The sequence below is a fragment of the Bos javanicus genome, chromosome 28, assembly GCF_032452875.1.
Source record: "Bos javanicus breed banteng chromosome 28, ARS-OSU_banteng_1.0, whole genome shotgun sequence".
Lineage (NCBI taxonomy): Eukaryota > Metazoa > Chordata > Mammalia > Artiodactyla > Bovidae > Bos > Bos javanicus.
This window is the reverse complement of record NC_083895.1, coordinates 35,963,961-35,973,471: the sequence shown is the minus strand read 5'-3', so window position 1 is coordinate 35,973,471 and position 9,511 is coordinate 35,963,961. Positions and strand designations below refer to the sequence as shown.

Sequence of the window (9,511 nt, the reverse complement as noted above, 5' to 3'; positions counted from 1 at the left end):
GTGTTGGAGAAGACTCTTGAGAGTCCCTTGGACTGCAAGGAGATCCAACCAGTCCATTCTGAAGGAGATCAGCCCTGGGATGTCTTTGGAGGGAATGATGCTAAAGCTGAAACTCCAGTACTTTGGCCACCTGTTGGTGATGGACTGGGAGGCCTGGCGTGCTGCGATTCATGGGGTCGCAAAGAGTCGGACACGACTGAGTGACTGATCTGAACAGAACTGAATCGCAGCATTCCAGGCCTCCCTCCCTGTCCATCACCAACTCCCGGAGTTCACTCAAACTCACGTCCCTCGAGTCAGTGATGTGTGTACATTTGCATATTGTGCATGTGTGCATGCGTATCTGTACATATGTGTATGCATGTGTTTGTGCCTGTGTGTATTGTGCACAGTGCATGTGTGTGTGTGTGGGCATGTGTGTATTATGTGTGTATACATACATATATATTGTGTATATGTGTGTGTGTGCATATTCTGTATATGTTTGTGTGTATTGTATATCTTGTATATGTGCGTGCATGCATGCATGTGTACTGTGTACGCATGTATGTGCACGTGTACACATATGTTTACATACACACACGTGTGTGTATACGTGTGTGTATGGCAGTCAAGCCTCAAGCACATAGACCTACAGTCTTCACCCCATGATAGCTTGATGTTGAGGCTTTTGTGTTCTCCAGAGAGATGCAGTTTGTAAGATCCACAGGTCCTGAGTGGTCTTGAAATTCCTTTGGCACTTGGAGGTGGAGAACAGCCTGTGGCGGGCAGCTACCTCTGCTGGTGGTCCGAGTGTGGGTTCAGGCCCCAGGGAAACTTAAGGGCACAGCAAATTCCTGCTGGGTCACTTCTGGCAAACATGAGATCTCAGAGGAATCACTTCCTCCTTCTGGTCTCAGCTTGCCCACCCATAAAGTGGGGCTATAAGGCCTGCTTTGTTTTACTCTCTGGGCATTATGAGGAGGAGATGAAATTCTCTTTTTGGAAACCGTACCAAGTTCTTCCCAATTCCGTGATTTCCAAGTTTTGCAGGCACAAGAAATCTCATTACAGTGTTGTCCTATATATGTAGATGTATAATTGCACATGAATGCAAGCCTGAATTTAACTTTGCATGGAAGTGTTTGGAGGCTAAGGTCATGTACTTGAGTGTGCAGGAGCTTGTGCGTGTTGATTAGAATTTCCTTACCTAACTTTGCGTACCCTCTGCACAGGATCTGGTGGGTCAGCTTGACTTTGAATCCTGGCTGGCTCGGCTTAAATAAGCCAGGTAACCTGGGTGGGCTTCAGTTTCTTCATCTGTGAAATGGGCCTGTGAGAGTGGCCACTTACAGGGCCTCGTGGAGTTTTGATGGACTAAGCTCAGCATGCTCTTGACACAGTGGGAAAGTCACAGATCATAGTAATAGTTCTTAGTTCAACAAGAACTGGAGGAGAAAGAGTATGAATGCCATCACCTCTAAGGCGAATTATTATAGAAAGGAGGCTCGTATCCTCCAGCTCCCACTCTCTGATCCTTTGCCTTGTCCAAAAGCCTGGATTTGATGGTCTTAACTATTTGATACTTTGGGTGGGTTTTTCTGCTTGAGCGCGAGAGTGCTGAAAGCAATTGATGAGAGAAAGAAGTTTTTGGATACAGCCACAGAGGCCCTTGCTTTCCTTTCCTGGATGTTACCTTTGTTGCAGAGGAGAAGCCCTGTGGCTGGGATCAGAGAACCACACACGTCTTACAGAATGTTCCTCTGTCTCTCGTTGCTCTTGAAAACTGCGGTGCTCCACTCTCACCAAGAGGGGTTCTACCCTCAACCGAGTTTGGGAAACATTGCAAACAGACTCCCTGGACATCAGCATGCTTTACTTGTTTTATAAAGATGCTGTAAAACGTGCAGTAAACAAGTAAGTTAAATTTAGTTTAACCTAGCATTTCCCAAATGCACTTTTCTTTTTTGCATAATCCTTGCTATAAATCTCTGCGGAATGCACCCTGACAAGCACAGATTCGCGGAATCAATAGTATGGAAATCCACAAAGCCACGTGGCTCTAGGTCACCCTTCCAGTCAGGCAAATGATATGTCATAAAGCAGTGCTTCTCATATGTCAGTGCGCACACATGTCATCTGGGAGCTTGGGAAAAGGCAGATTCCAAGCGGCAGGTCTGGATGGGGCCCAAGGTCCTGCATTTGTAACAAGCTCGCAGGTGATGCCCCTGACGCCGGGCCCAGGACCACACTTTGGTAAGATTACAAAGAGGCCTCTGCTACCATGGAATTTCACCTGTGTCCATCCTTTCAACGGTATTCGGAAACTGGTGGCTGCCAAAGAAGTGCCCAAATCAGGCCATTAGACGCAATCACCAGGGACGTGACCTTTCTCTGCTGGACAAGCCGTCCTATGAGGGGGAGCCTAGGCTGGGTTAGCAGCTGCAGGGAATGCAAGGACCAAGGTTTCGAGGGTAGAAAAGTCCTTCGGAGCTATGAAATCTTGGCTGAGTCTGAAAAGACGGCAATCGAGTCACACTCCTGCCATGTCTCCTGTCTGGGCAAATAAGGCTGGGATTGTTAGTGTTTTAATTAATTTATTTATTAATTTTTAAAGAGACATTTCCCCTTTCTTTTTCTTGGGTCTGGAGTCATTAAACAAGGATTAGCTGGATAAATAGAGGAAGTGATTTTTAAACTGTTTGCAAACTTAATGTGAAGAGCCCAGCCTTGCAAATTATCACGTCTAATCAGAGGCCCTCGCTTCACTGCTCCAGTAATTGTACTGGTATTAGTCAAATTCTTGTTGTCTCCTCATTAGCCGTGAAAAGGAGACTCAAGATGTACTTCATTAGAGTGTCCTGGAAATATATTGCTAATGTGGAGATGGAGGCAGAGGGGGGAAGGGATGTGGGGGAGGGGTGTGGGGGCGGGGCAGGAGTGTATAGGTCCTCACCTGACATCGGGCAGGTCTCACCTCTCTCAGTCCCGTCTCTCGCCTGCCTTTGGGCTCAGTTCCTCTCTGGGCAGCAAGGAGGGTAGATCGGCTGAGATCCGGAAGCCCTTTCTGTCTGACACTCTTGAGTTTATGGTTCTAAATTTTGAGGCTTTGGAGGATGATCAGTACTGGATGTTCTTTCAAATCCAGAAACTTAGGCTTTGTTGGGAGCTTAACCAAGGGTGAAGAGAGCTTTGGGTGGGCAAGGCTGGCCTGTGTTTCTCCTTTACTCTAAGGCAAACTGGCTAAGTGCTCAAATGTCAGCCAGACACCTGCAGCTTCCCTTGATATTGTCTGATAGGACTCGTAATCAACATTTTCTCCTCCCTCCCTCCGTCTCTCCTTTCTTCTTTCCCTCCTACCCTCCTTTCTTGTTCTGGATGCATTTTCTTCATCCTCATTGTCTTCTTCCTTTTCTTCTCGTCCCTTTTCTCTTTCTTCTCCACTTTCTCTTCTACCCAACATTTATTTATGGAGCGTATAATCCTAGAGCTCTTTGAATGTAAATTAGTTGAAATAAAGTAAAATGAAAAGGCCACTTCCTCATTTGCGCTAGCAACGTAAGGCATCAAATGCCCACTTGCCACACGTGGCTAGTGGCTGCCACATTGGACGGTGCAGAAAATTCTACTGGACAGCTATGATCTAATCTCTTTCTGTTACATCTTGTGCTCATCAGCCCAGGGGTAAAGAGGATGTGGAGTTGAGAAAGAGAGAATCCTCCCTCTAGGACGCGCATAGTCAGGTAGAGAATTATCACACTTCATTATAGTTGTGAATCGTTGAAGATGGGTCCAAGGACTAGACTGACTAGCAGGGCTCCCTGCACCTTGGGGGTCAACTTGGGGAGTCGGAGAATCAGCCAGGCTTCCCGGAGAGCAGGGGCTTTTCCATTAGAGGTCTGGAAGATGAGAGTGATCCACCAGTGCCCCTGAGCCTATGGCAACTTTACCACTGGTGGGTTAGCCGTGAGCCCAGTGGGCACATAGCATATCCGTCCTTCACTCCAGCAGCCACAGAAGACTTTGTAAGGTCTGTTGATTATCTTTCTCTATAGGGACCAGGTATTCCTGGGCTCGGGTCTGGTGAGTCTTAACTCGGTGTCTGGGAGACACCTTCCACCACCACTTACCAGAGCACCTCTCTCTCCTCTCTTCCCCAGCCTTCTTGGCAGCCAACCCCAAAGCACTGTGTAGGGTGATGAATCAGGCTTAGCCTTCAAGATTTGAAATCTGAATCTGGATTTATGTCGTATATTGCCTGAGCTACAAAAATCACTCCATGGTCTGAGCCTCAGTTATGACAACTATAAAATGGGGATAATAATACCAACCTTGAAAACTTGTTGTTAGAATTAATGACATGGCGTTCACAGCACCTGCTGTGGAGCTGCGGGAAATCAAGCAATTCTTCCTTCTCCCTCCCTGCCCCCTCTCTTCCTCCATCCCTCTATCTCTTCCCCCAGCCCCTACTCCCTCCCTTCCCCCCTCCCTCTCTCTCCTCTGTCCCACTCTTGCTCTAGCCAGGAACTCTGGGCTGTCCTTCTCTTTGGCAGAAGCCCTTGGTCTCTCCAGCCTTCTGGATGCTGACCTGCCATCCTCTGTGGCTTGGAATCCAATTTCTCTACTTCTGAGAGGATAAAGGGCTGAGTCAGCTCCACAGGGAATCACTTTCGAGGTTCCAAGGAGTCTGGGGGCCTTAGTGCCAGCACTCAGGCTGCTAATGGATTCAGAATGGATTCGGGGCTGATGACACAGCCCTGAAACGTGGCATTCGCTGGAGGAGTCACGGTGGCTTTTTTTTTCAAATAACTTCCACACAATAGGTTTCCTTTTCATCAGGAACTGGTTGTCTGCATTTCTGGCTTCTGGTAACTTCCTCCTTGGCCCTAAAAGACCGCAGGAGGATCAATTAGATGCCCCGGGTGCTGAGGGTTGGCAGTGGGCCACAGCGGCAGCCCTGGTCCTCTGTCCCACTGTTCTGGGTGGCGCAGAGGGCATGACACCACCAGGAAAGCCACTTCACTGGGTTCTCAGACACTCAGGGCACTGCAGACTCAGACTTGAAGGTGCGTGGATGTTAGAGGGGGAAGAGGGTGAGAACCCGGGGCAAGATGACCTGAGAAGCCCAGAGAGGTTAATTGGCTTCCCAAGGGTCACAGACCAGGTCAGGTGACCCAGGCTAGACTCTTCCTCCCGGGATCCCTTCCATACTGACCCTTAATCAATCAACCGTCAGTGCCCACCCACTACTGGGGAGACACTGTGGGGCTCCCAGCATGTGTATTTCACTGTATGAGTCTGTTTCCAGAAGAAACACATGGCTTTTTTGCGACAATTGCCTTTCCAGCCTGACTGCCAGCCCAAGGTCGCGGGAGACGATCTGGACCCCACAACCTCCATTGTGCTGCTCCTTCTCCAAGAGCCAGCTTCCTCTTCTGGAAGGTAAGGGTGCTGGTAATGCTACCGTCTTGGATTCCCTGCTAGAAGGCAGAAAGGAGGAACCATGTCAGTGTTCAACAAACTCCTGACTCAAAATAACCTTTTTTTTTTTTTTAAAGGAAATGTTGTGGTAAGTTCTATAGGACTGATGGACTCAACCTGAGCTTCTCCAAGTGTGGTCCCTGGACCAACAGCAACAGCATCACCTGGAAATTTGTTAAAATGCAAATTTGCAAGCATCAGCCAAAATTCTGAGGGTGGGACCCAACAATTTGTATTTTAACAAGAACTCCAGGCAATTCTCACATCTCTTAAGTTTGAGACCCTCTGGGCTAAACTTTTCAATTTCTGTGGACCCACAGGAGGGGGAGATCATTGTGGATGGTAGATCCACAATGAGGATTGATCCACATTGAGGATGGAGATCATGTGTGCTTATGGACCATCTCCAAAGAAGGCCTTAGAAATGGACATTGGAGGGTGAGGAGTTGCTGGGTGCTGGGAGGCACTGAGGTGCCAGAACGGTGATCAGGAGCAGGAATGTTGAAGACAAATCTGCCAAAGCCTGACCTGCTCCCACCAATGCCCACAAGACTGGGAGAGTGAGCGCTGAAATCATGACCAGGATTCAGATTTGACCCTGACTGAATGATCACAAATGCTGTCTATATTGGGTAAGAGAAATCAGGATGCCCACCCATCCATCATCCATCCTTTCTTTCAACTCAAAATTTATTTATTTGAATTAATGTTATTTGAACTTTTATTCTGTGCCAAGCATTCAGCTATGCCCTTGGCTTGCATACACAAGACAATCAGGGTTACTAACTTGTGTTCTCTGACTAATTTTAAAAGTTGTGATTTAACATCTACTTTAATGAAAACAAGTTCCCACTGAACATCACTATCTGAAATGTAAGATTAAATATTTCTGTGTGGCATGAGACAGGAACAATATTTAAATTTAAGGTTCATTCCCCTCTTTGAAGAGCGTGGAAGGCTAGGTGTAGGAATTAGATGAGTGTCTGTGGAACATCGCCCAGGGGAGGGTTGTGAATAAGCTCCTTAATTGTTTAGCTTTCAGAGTTTCCCACCTCTCCTTCTTATTCATTTTCTGATTTAATCCTGAAAACAATACTGTGAAGTCTGAGGAAATTCAGACTCAGAATTTAAATGACTTGCCCCAAGTTACAAAGGAAATAAGCCACAGAACCCTGAGGAAATGGAATCTTCAGATTCTCCCAAACCCAGAACTCACTATGTGGACTGCATTTTTTTTTCTTTTTTTAAATTTTATTTTTTAAATTTACAATACTGTATTGGTTTTGCCATATATCAACATGAATCCGCCACAGGTATACACGTGTTCCCCATCCTGAACCCTCCTCCCTCCTCCCTCCCCGTACCATCCCTCTGGGTCATCCCAGGGCACCAGCCCCAAGCATCCAGTATCGTGCATCGAACCTTTTCTTCTTGATATTGACGTTTTGAGTTTTCGCTGTCTTTGCTTCTAGTAGATCAGGCACTGTGTTACCCGAGTCCTGTTTTGGGGCAGGTGGGACCCTTCCAGGATGTTCAGGCGACCCAGACCACCCATGTGTAGGGGCAAGCATAGAGATGCATTTTACCCAGAAAGATACTCAGGAACCCCAAGAGCCATTTCCCAAGAAAGGTCACCCATTTTCCAGCCCATGCCATTCCCCAGAGTCACTGGTCTCACCTCCAGGTATGGCTACCTGAGATCAGGAGAAGAAACCCATAGCCTCCTAACACCTGGTGGTTCCCAAGAATTTAACACCTGACCCATGCCGAGAGGTCATTGTGGGGGAAAAAAATCGAAACACGCACTGGTAGTAAAATCATGGCTCTTTGAATTATATTAAAACACTTCAGCAACATTTCATATAGAATTAATTAACATAAACCCCAGCATCCTCATTGCTACAGAGCCCTAAAGTGGTTGCCAGAATTTAATTAGACTTAACCTTTTTTTTCCTACACCAGTACCACTTTATAATAACTGCAAATCATTATTAATTCCTTTGGTGTTCACTGTAATAACATTAATCATGATGAACTTCTTTCTGTAGTAATGTGTATGTAATATGTAATTCCATAGCAATTTAGTATTAGTTAAGGATAAATTGAAATTAATTTCACGAAAAGATACTATTTGTTATTGGATCCTGTATATTCATAAAATAATATTTTAGCACAATTTATATTGAGGTGGCCAGATCAGGAGACATTTGGCAAACTGCTAAAACTTCAGAGACAGAACTATTTGCTGCTGATTACTGGAGCGTACCTGATTGCTGATGTCTCGTATCCCAAGGTACTTGAAATAACAAATCAGAAAATGGGTAAGCTGTGATGAGATGGCCCTTTGAGATTTAGTACCTTATCAATCTGAAGGCATAGTGTGGGACAATGTATCTCGGAGTGCTTTCCAGAACTAAGCCTGTGATTTATTATCTCAGATCTCAAGATTTAAGCCACGTTCTTGGCTCTCCCAAGTTCTGTCTTCTCCTCTGTAAAATGGTTACATCATCCCCTCACAGCAGTCTTCAGGGGTTGCAAGGATGTGATAGATTTGAGTGATTTGGAAGATTGCAATGCTTAGAATGAACGTGTGTGATGCTAGGAAGAAAAATAATGGTCTATGCGTGCTTTATTTTGTTGTTTATTTATTTATTTATTTTTTATTTTGTTGTTTAATTTCATTCATCTTTGTGATAGAATATTTGGAAGTGGAGATGCTGAGAAGGAAACAGAAGGGCTTTTTTAATTTTAATTTTTCATGAAAAAGAAACTTTATTTTTTTACTTTTGATTTTGATATAGAATTCAGACTTTACTGAACATTTGCAAGACATTTACAAAGAATTCCCAAATACCCCTCACCCAAATTCCCCAGACTGTCAACATCTTATTTGCTTGATCCCTTTGTCTGTGTTATATACTGGCATTTTGTTTTTCAGTTATTACGGACAAAAGCCCCTTTACTGCTAGATACTAAATAACGTACTTTTCCTAAAAACATCATTTTCATAAATACTCATGGTTTAAGGACCCAAATCAAGAAGTTAGTGATTATTCAGCACTAAGTAAGGCCTTTTTCAGATACCAGCTCTACTTGTCACTCATTTTTAGGCATAATCTTGTCCGAAACTTTGCCCTCTGCTGGGCCTATCTGGGGACTTTTCTCCGTCCATTCATCCATTCATTTCACTGGGCGGGAGTGGAAGATAGAAAGATGAATAAGACATAATTCTGCCTTCAGGAAGCTGGTGGTCTAGGAGACATAACTATAAATGGATATTTAAAATATATTCTAATGAGGGCAGTAGATACGTGCTCAGATCGCAAGTGATATTATCAATAAAAATAAGTAGCGGCATATAAGGTCTAGGGCTTCCCTGGTGGCTCAGCTGTAAAGAATCCTGCCAATGAAGAAGAGGCAGGTTCAATTCCTGGGTCAAGAAGATCCACTGGAGAAGGAAATGGCAACCCATTCCTGTATTCTCGCCTGGGAAATCCCATGGACAGAGGAGCCTGGCCAGCTACAGTCTATGGGCTCTTGAAAAGTTGGGCACAACTGAAAATGAAGAGGAACTCAAAAGCCTCTTGATGAAAGTGAAAGTGGAGAGTGAAACAGTTGGCTTAAAGCTCAACATTCAGAAAACGAAGATCATGGCATCTGGTCCCATCACTTCATGGGAAATAGATGGGGAAACAGTGGAAACAGTGTCAGACTTTATTTTTTTGGGCTCCAAAATCACTGCAGATGGCGACTGCAGCCATGAAATTAAAAGACGCTTACTCCTTGGAAGGAAAGTTATGACCAACCTAGATAGCATATTCAAAAGCAGAGACATTACTTTGCCAATAAAGGTCCGTCTAGTCAAGGCTATGGTTTTTCCAGTGGTCATGTATGGATGTGAGAGTTGGACTGTGAAGAAAGCTGAGCGCCGAAGAATTGATGCTTTTGAACCGTGGTGTTGGAGAAGACTCTTGAGAGTCCCTTGGACTGCGAGGAGATCTAACCAGTCCATCCTAAAAGAGATCAGTCCTGGGTGTTCTTTGGAGGGAAC

At 45.2% G+C, this 9,511-nt stretch overlaps 1 long non-coding RNA gene across 1 annotated transcript; it reads left to right on the top strand.

The window, feature by feature from the left end:
- Positions 1–301: 301 nt before the first annotated feature.
- LOC133240502 (uncharacterized) lies at positions 302–8,090 on the top strand. The gene is made up of 2 exons (XR_009734241.1): positions 302–1,896; positions 5,327–8,090. It is a non-coding gene; the product is annotated as an uncharacterized LOC133240502 (long non-coding RNA).
- Positions 8,091–9,511: the final 1,421 nt, after the last annotated feature.